Here is a 10,100-nt window from a genome sequence, read left to right as displayed (position 1 = left end):
ACCCTGAGCTGAAATAAGTGCCCCCCGAACCCCAGAGTTGATAGGATTGTGAGTAGAGCCCAAACTCCCTCACAGACTCAATTTAGGATAGGAATTGGTAAGAAGGGTGGAAGTAGGAGGTGGGGTTGTGTGTGTGTGGAATGTTTCAACCTCTTATCTTCCCCCTACCCTGTTGCGAGAATTTTTCGTGTTGTTGAATGAGATTGTGCCATTACTGCTATTTACGACCTCTTCCTATGACCTCTATCTTTGTGTTTACTATTCTAAATAAACAACATTAGCCATTTTGTACTCTTACCCACTGTGTCTGGTGCCTCGTTACTCACCCATCCTCATAAATCACATGTACAGAACCTCAGGGGAGTGTGGGTTCGAACCCACACCCCAAGCTCCCCTTACACTTGGGCGGCCAGCACATTTGCCATCGAGATTCGAGCTTCCGCCAGCTGCCAACCAGATTGGCGGTGTTAGTCCCTCTTTTGCCGCCCGCAACCGTTGAAGGTCATTTTTGATGAAAACCCCACTCAAAGCACTGTCATGTACCTCAGCGGCCATTGACGGTCCTTGGGCGCCAGTTGGGTGGGTGGGGGCCTTCACCAATTTCAGCCCCTATGATTCTATTTATAGACTGCCAACTGACTTGGACAGGTTCGGTGAGTGGGCAAATGCATGGCAGATGCAGTATAATGTGGATAAATGTGAGGTTATCCACTTTGGTGGCAAAAACAGGAAGACAGAATATTATCTGAATGGTGACAGATTAGAAAAAGGTGAGCTGCAACAGGACCTGGGTGTCATGGTACATCAGTTATTGAAGTTTGACATGAAGGTTGGCAGGCGGTGAAGAAGACAAATGGTATGTTGGCCTTCATAGCTAGAGGATTTACTGCAGTTGTACAGAGCCTTGGTGAGGCCACACATGGAATATTGTGTTCAGTTTGGGTCTCCTAATCTGAGGAAGGACGTTCTTGCTATTGAGGGAGTACAGCGAAGGTTCACCAGATTGATTCCCGGGATGGCAGGACTGACATATGAGGAAAGACTGAATCAACTGGGCTTGTATCCACTGGAGTTTAGAAGAATGAGAGAGGATCTCACAGAAACATATAAAATTCTGACAGGATTGGATAGGTTAGAGGCAGGAAGAATGTTCCCATTGCTGGGGAGTCACAGTCTAAGAATAAGGGGTAGGCCATTTAGGACCGAGATGAGGAGAAACTTCTTCACTCAGACAGTGGTTAACCTGTGGAATTCTCTACCGCAGAAAGTTGTTGAGGCCAGTTCGTTAGATATATTCAAAAGGGAGTTAGATGTGGCCCTTACAGCCAAAGGGATCAAGGGGTATGGAGAGAAAGCAGGAAAGGGATACTAAGGTTGAATGATCAGCCATGATCTTATTGAGTGGTGGTGCAGGCTCGAGGGGTCGAATGGCCTGCTCCTGCACCTAATTTCTATGTTTCTATGTTTCTATGAAAAATTACCCATTTATCCCTACTCTCTGTTTTCTGTCCATTTACCAATCCTCTATCCATGCTAAGATATAACCCCCAATCTCTAATTTTACTTTGCATCCTTTTATGCGACACCTTATCGAATGCCTTTTGGAAATCCAAAAATACTACATCCACTGGTTCCCCTTTTTCTACCCTGCTAGTTACATCCTCAAAATCTTTAATAAATTTGTAAAACATGATTTTGCTTTCATAAAACCATGTTACCACTTCCTTAATAATGGATTACAGAATTTTCCTGATGATTGATTCCAGGCTAACTGGCCTATAGTTCCCTGTTTTCTCTCTTCCTCCTTACTTCAATAGTGAGGTTATATTTGCTACCTTCCAATCAGCTTGAACCGTTCTAGATTCTACATAATTTAGGAAGATCATGACCAATGCATCCACTGGGCTCAATTTTGCCAAGCCCATTTTCTGGCGCGTTGCCAGAGTTACGCCCGCTTTTCTAGGCCAGAGATGCGGCAGAAATATTTTGCCAAAGTTTCCCTGATGTATAATTCGAATTTGGCGCCGTGCAGCGTGTTCAGTCGCCTCAGGAGGGTGGAGCCTGCTGTCTGAGCCAAAAAACAATGCCGCACCTTCTGAGCGAGGAAACAAATTACGTTTTTGGCCTGTTCCAATGGACGCGCATGCTCAGTACAGCTTGGATTTGGCAAACGGACATTTTTAAAGAGCCAGTTGTGTGTGTTACAAGTGCTGTGTGAGAGCATTGGAAAAATCGCAGCTGCAGCAATACAAGATGCAACGCAGTGCAAGGACCAAGAATTTCTTACAGGAATAAGTGGAGGCACTATTTCGTGTGATTGAGAACAGATGGCAGGAGCTGAACACTAGCAGAGGTCACATAAACGTTCCACCAAAAGAAATGAAGAAACGCTGGAACCAAGTTGCAGAAGATTACTGCGCAGTGGTGACCACCACGAGATCTGGAGAAAGTGTAAAAATAAATGGCAGGACCTTGGTCAAGTAGTTAGTGTAAGTAATATTTTCATTTATTCAATGCAATTGTAAATATGACCAGCTATATATGTCCCACCCAGCAGAAAGACACCCTCCGTTAAAAGTTGCAGTTTCATCTTTGCAGAGGAAGGTGGCACATAATAAAAGGGAAAGAACTCGAACAGGAGGAGACCTGGCAAATCTGCACCCACTGACACCCTTGGAAGAGAGGGTCGCTGCTTTGATGGGACCTGCCTGGAGAAAAGCAATCAGGACTGCACAAGCTGAGCACACACTCGAGGGAGAGGGTAAGTCTTGCAAATTCATCATGGCCCTTCAAATCAACCTGCTGCCTGGCCTGCGACGTGTGAGCCTACTCATGCCACCCATCCTGCCCCCTCTTCTGCTGCTAACTATTTGACTGTTCTGTTATATTTTGCAGAACTTGAGGCCTACCCTGATGATGTAGAAGAAGATTCAGACGCGGACGAGCCAGAAGAGGAGAACATCTTCCAATCCATCCATGGGGGTGAGCGGGAGGGGATGGAGTTGGATGAAGCTCCCACTGTTCTACTGATTTTGGAGGAGGTGCCGCTCATGGAGGTGACAGCCCCTTCCGTGACTAGTGGTTTGAATATTGGTGGGACATTCCATGGTTTCACACCTTCCGAGGTTGCGGATCCCAGTGGTGGGGTGCAGCGAGGCACACCCAGGGCCCCACCTCCAAGGTTGTAGGTCCCAGTGGTGTGGTGCAGCAAGGCGCACTAAGGGCCCCGCCTTCCGAAGTTGCGGGTTCCAGTGGTGTGGTGTGAGCCACACCCAAGGGGAGGAGGGGAAGGAAAGCTCGACCGCGCTCTCCTGAGATGCAGGATCTAACAGATGTGGTTCAGATGATGTCATTGAGTGCGGAAGTCATTGACCTTATGCGATCACTCCTGGACAACATCAGTGGGGTGAGTGATGAGGTAGCGGGGCTGTCGGGAGAAGTAACAACACTCTCACGAGAAATGGGAATGATATCCGGGACCATCAGTGAGGGAATAGTGGCCATGGGGAGGGAATGTCAGAGGTAGTGCAAACCACGTCACTGGCCATGAGGGAGGAAATGTTGCAGGTTATTGAGACACTGTCAGGGCGCATGAGGGACGGCATGTTGGAGTTAGCTGCTGCAACAAGGGCCCAGACCCCACGTCCATTGACAGAATCAACTGTCACTCCCACTCCAGTCCCCACACCAGTCTCTGAAGAGCCCAAAGCCGGGCCCTCCAACTTGCTGCATGATGCCGACGCCCCCCCGAGATGTTAGAAAGAACATGCTTGGTATCAAGCCCAGAAACACTACCCCACTGCCTGCCTTTCTTTGCTGCTGCTGTTGTTGTTGTTGTTGTTATTATTGTTACTGCTGTAACTGTTCTCAAATTAAAAGATTTTTGTAAGTTATGTAAATTTACAAGTTTATAAGTGATCTTAAAGTTTTCACGTGATCTTAAAGAGTGATCTTAAAGTAAATTTTGATACAAGAATAATTTTATTAAAGTTAAGTTATTGTAAACTTTTGAATAAAATATATTTTACATTAAAGCTGAACCATGTTCTATTAACACAGCACAACATTACGGAACAGCTCCAACAGTAAACATGCCCGTGTGGAATAGTTGTCGCTGACTTAAATTTAACCTTTGAAAGAAGCTCAAAACGGCAGGAAAGCAGGCAGCACAGGTTCGCAGTTGTATCTCTCCAGGTCTGTATGGATGGACCACACTCAAAGGACTTCTTCTCTCTCCACCGCCCCCCCCACCCCGCTTGAGTCTTGTGAGTTCTCTCTCTCTCTCCCCCTCCCCGGGCTCCAAGCCGTCCGATCGGCATCTCTCTCTCTCGCTCCTCTCCTCTCCCCTCTTCCGCAGCTTTTACTAATTGTTTGTGACCTTCTCTATCCCTCCCTCTCCCCCCCGTCCCCCACAGCTTATTTTGTAGCTGAACCCCGAGCTGCTGTGTCTGGGCATGAAGCCGATTCTGCCTGCCAAACCGATGACCCGCCAGGCCTTCTTCAAGGTGGCGTGTGAGTGAGTAAAAAAATGAGAAAACTTCTGAAATCCAACAAATTTACACTTCTACGTTGACAGGTTAAAAAAAAGTTTAACTTTATTATTGATTTTGACATTGTTCTTGACTCACTCCAAAATCTTCGATTTAAAAACAATAGCGTCTTTCAGCACAGATTTATGAACGTGCGTTGGTTTTCTTAACTCACCAGAAGGATTTTCGGGAGTGGCCAGATACGCCGACCTAAGAGAAAAAATGTTGGCCAAACTGTGAACCATTGAAAAAGACGGCGTAGACATGAGGGAACGTAAAAAAAAACTGGCCTAGAAAAATCATAACTAAGTCAGTTACACCAGCGCAGGTTGCAGGGGGAAAGTTTGAATAAAATAAATACGCAAGAAAAAATGGTGCAAACGATCGGGGAAAATTGAGCCCACTATCTCTGCAGTCTCTTACTTTAGAACCCTTGGATGTAGGCCATCAGGTCCAGGGAGTTTCTTGGCTTTTCGTTCCATTAATTTCTCAAGTATTTTTTTTCTACTGATCTTAATTCCTTTATGTTCCTCATTCTCATTCGCCACTTGATTCTTCTACTGTGAAAACAGATATGAAATATTTGTTTAATGTCTCTGCCATTTCCTTGTTTCCAAGTATAATATTTCCTGTCTCAGCCTCTAAGTGACCAATGCTTATTTTTGCTACTCTCTTCTTTTTACATACTTGCAGAAGATCTTACAATCTGTTTCTACATTTTTTGCTAGTTTACTCTCATATTCTATTTCCTCCCCTTTTATCAATTTTTTGGTCATCCTTTGAGGGTTTCTGAAGCTCTCCCAATCCTTAGCAACAATATAAGCCTCTTCTTTTAATCTGATACCCGACTTAACTTCTTTATTAGCCAAGGATGGATCACTTTTCCAGTGGAGTTTTTATTTCTCAATGGAATCTGCCTTGATGTCAACGGCAGTCACTCTTGCCTCACCTCTGGAATTTAGCTCTTTTGTCCATGTTTGGACCAAGGCCAATGAGCTGTGGATCCAAGGGATCCTGGTGGAACCCAAACCGAACATCAGTGAGCAGGTTATTGGTGAGTAAGTGCCGCTTGATAGCACTTTCGACAACACCTTCCATCACTTTGCTGATGATTGAGAGTAGACTGATGGGGTAGTAATTGGCCAAGTTGGATGTGTACTGCTTTTTTTGGACAGGACATACCTGGGCTGTTGTCCACATTGTTGGGTAGATGCCAATGTTGTAGCTATACTGGAACGGCTTGGCGAGAGGCACAGCTAGTTCTCAAGCGCAAGTCTTCAGCACGATAGTCTGGATATTGTTGGGGCCCATAGTCTTTGCTATATCCAGTACGCTCAGCCGATGCTTAATGTCACGTGGAGTGAATCAAATTGGCTAATGACTAACTTTTGTGATAGTGGAGACCTCAGGAGAAGGCTGGGATGGATCATCCACTCGGCACTTCTGGCTGAAGATGGTTGCAAACGCTTCAGCCTCGTCTTTTGCACTCACGTGCTGAGCTCCACCATCATTGAGGATGGGGATATTCATGGAGCCTCCTCCTCCCATTACTTGTTTAATTGTCCACCACCATTTACAACTGGATGTGGCAAGACTGCAGAGCTTTGATCTGATCCGTCTAAAGCATGCTACTTCTGCTGTTTAGCATGCATGTAGTCCTGTGTTGCAGCATCCCCATGTTGGCACCTCATTGGCCTGGTGCTGTTCCTGGAATGCTCTTCTGCACGCCTCATTGAATCAGAGTTGATCACCTGGTTTGATGGTAATCATCATCATCATAGGTGGTCCCTCGAAACAAGGATGACTTGCTTCCATGCCAAAAGAGGATGAGTTCACAGGTGTTTCAATGAAGGACCCAAACTACATCCTCAAGTGTGGAAGATGCCTGTGTGTGGATTTTTTTAATGTGTGGTGGCCGTTGCACACCAGCCATCACATGGGCTTGACAGAGCTAGGTCTTGGTCCAGTGGCAAGGATTACCCAAGACGATTGGAGACCAGCTCTGCTGCACGGACCTAGTGTGCACACATATCACAGTGTGGGCTGGCCCGTGCTGCCCCTGGGCCTCTGGCTTTGAATGCACATCTCCCCTGGGCCCGGATCATGGTAATAGCAGAGTAAGGGAGATGTTGGCCATGAGCTTACATATTGTGGAAAATAATTCTGCTGCTGCTGATGGCCCACAATGCCTCATGTATGCACAGTTTTGAGCTGCTAGATCTGTTCTGAATCTATCCCATTTAGCACGGTGGTAGTGCCACACAACACGATGGAGGGTGTCCTCAGTGTGAAGATGGGATTTTGTCTCCACAAGGACTGAGTGGTGATCACTGCTACCAATACTGTTATGGACAGATGCATCTGCGACAGGTAGATTGGTAAGGCTGAGGTCAAGTGGGTTTTTCCCTCGTGTTGGTTCTCTCACCACCTGCTGCAGGTTCAGTCTGGCAGCTATGTCCTTCAGGACTCGGCTAGCTCGGATGCTACTGAGCCTCTCTTGGTGATGGACCACAAAGTGCCCCACCCAGAGTATATTCTATGCCCTCGCTAACCTCAGTGCTTATTCCAAGTGGTGTTCAACATCATCAGCTGAGGGGGGGGCGGTAGGTAGTATTCAGCAGGAGGTTTCTTTGCCCATGCTTGACTTGAGGACCTGAGACTTCATGGGGTCCGGAGTCAATGTTGAGGACTCCTAGGGCCACTCCCTCCTGACTGTATACTGTGCCACTACCTCTGGTGGGTCTTTCCTGCTGGTGGGACAGGAAATATCCAGGGATAGTGATGGTGGAATCTGGGGCATTGGCTGAAAGGTATGATTCTGATACTATGACTATAGTATGCTGTTGCTTGACTAGTCTGTGGGACAGCTCTCCCAATTTTTGCAAAGTCCCCAGATGTTAGTGAGGAGGACCTTACAGTGTTGACTGGGTTTGGTGTGCCTTTGTCATGTCTGAAGCCAGTGCCTAGGTCGATGCCAGGTGGTCTGTCCAGTTTTATTCTTATTATTGTTTTTTATAGCGGTTTGATATAACTGAGTGGCTTGTTATGCTATTTCAGAAGGCATATAAGAGTCAACCACGTTGCTGTGGGTCTTGAGTTACCGATAGGCAGATTTCCTTCCCTAAAGGTCATTAGTGAAACTAATGTGTTTTTACAACAATCTGATAGTTTCATGGTCACCATTACTGATACTTGCTTTTTATTCCAGATTTATTTAATTAATTGAATTTAAATTCCCCAGGTGCCGTGCTGGAATTTGAACTTCTGCCTCCAGATCATTAGTTCAGGTATCTGAATTACTCATCAAGCAACATCGCCACTATGCTACCGGACCACCGCACATCTCGACACCTGCTCTGCCCAGTACTGCAGGGCTCCTTCAGAGAGGTCCCGGCAGCGGAAGCGTTATTTCAGCATGCCCATGATCTGCTTTATCACATTTCGTGTGGCAGCATGGCTTTCATTGCATGCATGCTGTGCATGTGTGCGTATGTTGTGCACTGGAGTCATCAGCCAGTTGGTTTACCATGCTGGCTCAAATGCAGCTGACACAGCGGACTCCCGCCCAATGAAGACAGCATGACTGCTGCCAGGATATCGGGCCTTGATCAGCATGAGTCACTGCCCTTGGTCAGGCACCAGCTGGACATGAAGTGATTTGAATCCCTTTCAGTTCCAGTATCGGGTACCTGCAAAGCGATGTGCATGCAGTCAATGGCACTCTGCGCCATGGGGAAGTTTGCAATCCTAGCAAAGGTCTACTCCACTTGCTTTTCTTGGCAAGAGAGAATTAAATTTAAAATAAAAATAGAAAATGATGGAAATACTCAGCAGGTCAGGCAACAATTGTGGAAAGAGAAACTGAGTTAATGTTTCAGGTCGATGATCTTGCATTAGAATAAAATGTAGCTCGCTCTCTTTTACTAGAGAGCCTCAGTGATCTCCCTTATGCAACAGTGGATGGCAAACTGCGAGATGTTGCAAATATTTCAAGCTCCAGCATGAAAGGAGCCGACGTATAAAAGTTCATTGCCACAGTCATCTTCACAGCCACTGTCCTTGCCTTGCTCTGAGGTTGCAGTTGTGGCTGCAGCAGGTGGCAGATTTCAATGCGGACGTCCTTACTGAAGTGCCGACATTTCAAACATTATTAATGACCGCAATATTAACTCCAATTGGATTCTCCGCTCAAACCTGAGCTAAAATTATAGTCGGGTCTCAATGATTTCATCGGATCTCAACATGTCTATCTAAAAAAAGGCCCTGTTGGCTCCAGGCATGTGTTGTTACCACCTACTTAGGAAAGCAGGTTAAAATTGCAGAAGTTGTGACCATCGCGGCTTTCGGACAGGTAAGAGCCAGGGGCGCTGAAATTGTCACTTTCTATAAGTGGCCACCTGAAAGCGGCAGCCACTGGTTGGTGCGGAATGGCCGCCGAGTCGCGAAGGGCTGGCTGACGTTCGCGGCATTGCCCTGAAGGATTTTTCCGGCAGTGTGGATATCTGCCCCGCTCCCCCCACTTCTGCCCCGCTCCAGAAGATGCGTCAGTAACGACGTCATCAAATCGTGCACTGCCTCGGACTCGCCCCGGAAACTAAATTCAGTTCAAATCCTCTTCCGGCCGTCTGTCGGTGCCAACAACAGGTTTGTGGGTTGGTAACACTGCTTGCTCAAGGCCTCCAGCGACATTTAAAGACGTGTTGCATCTAACAGTATTCTTGTCGGCGAGATTTTTTCGGACTTTTTCAACCATTGCGAGCAGCCTTGTTGACAGCGGGATTGAGTAATAGTGGCCCAGGCTCTTCATACGCTACAACAGAGAATGCTGCTTGTGGAAGAGAACTAAATGCGGTCAGTGCTGCAGCGGAACGCCTCCTGCATATTGTGCGCGGCAGGGAGGCATGCAGGGGAAGGCGGCGCCAGCTCCAACGCCTGGAGGGGCAGTGGGCAAGGGACGCAGCACACATGGCTGAGGAAGATGCAGAAGGTCATGGAGATGGCGACAGAGCTGAACCCAGAGAGGTGCACCAGGAAGGACCTCAGGAAGGGCCAGCCATCAGGAGAAGGGTCAGGTACGCAGACCCCCCGCACAACATAATGGGCCAGATGCATAGGAGACAGCATTCACAGGAGGCAGATATTTGCCAGCAGCAGGCTGCAGAGGGTGAGGACCAACAAGAGCAAGGAAGGCAATGAGACAGCTGTCAGAGGAAGATGCCTACATAGATGTGGTGGCAGATGGCCCTGTCGTCAAAGGGTGTACAGACAGCAGTTCTCCTTCATGGAGCTCAGTGATGACTAGTGTCTCTGAAAACTGCGTTTCCGCAAGGATGTCGTCATGGAGCTGTGCTAGACCTGCAGCCTCAAACAAGGTTGAAGGCAGCTCTGACCGTCGCAACGGAGGTCATCATCGCCCTCAATTTCTATGCGACAGGATCTTTTCAGGCTGCAACAGCAGCCATCTCGAACATCTCCCAGTTCACCGGGCATAGCTCCATCCATCAGGTGACATGCTCTGTATAAGAGGAGGAATTACATATCCTTCCCTATGAGCAGGGAGAAGGAGTTGGA

The sequence above is a fragment of the Pristiophorus japonicus genome, chromosome 5 (genome assembly GCF_044704955.1).
Source record: "Pristiophorus japonicus isolate sPriJap1 chromosome 5, sPriJap1.hap1, whole genome shotgun sequence".
Taxonomy (NCBI): Eukaryota; Metazoa; Chordata; class Chondrichthyes; family Pristiophoridae; genus Pristiophorus; species Pristiophorus japonicus.
Note: the sequence above shows the minus strand (reverse complement) of the source record.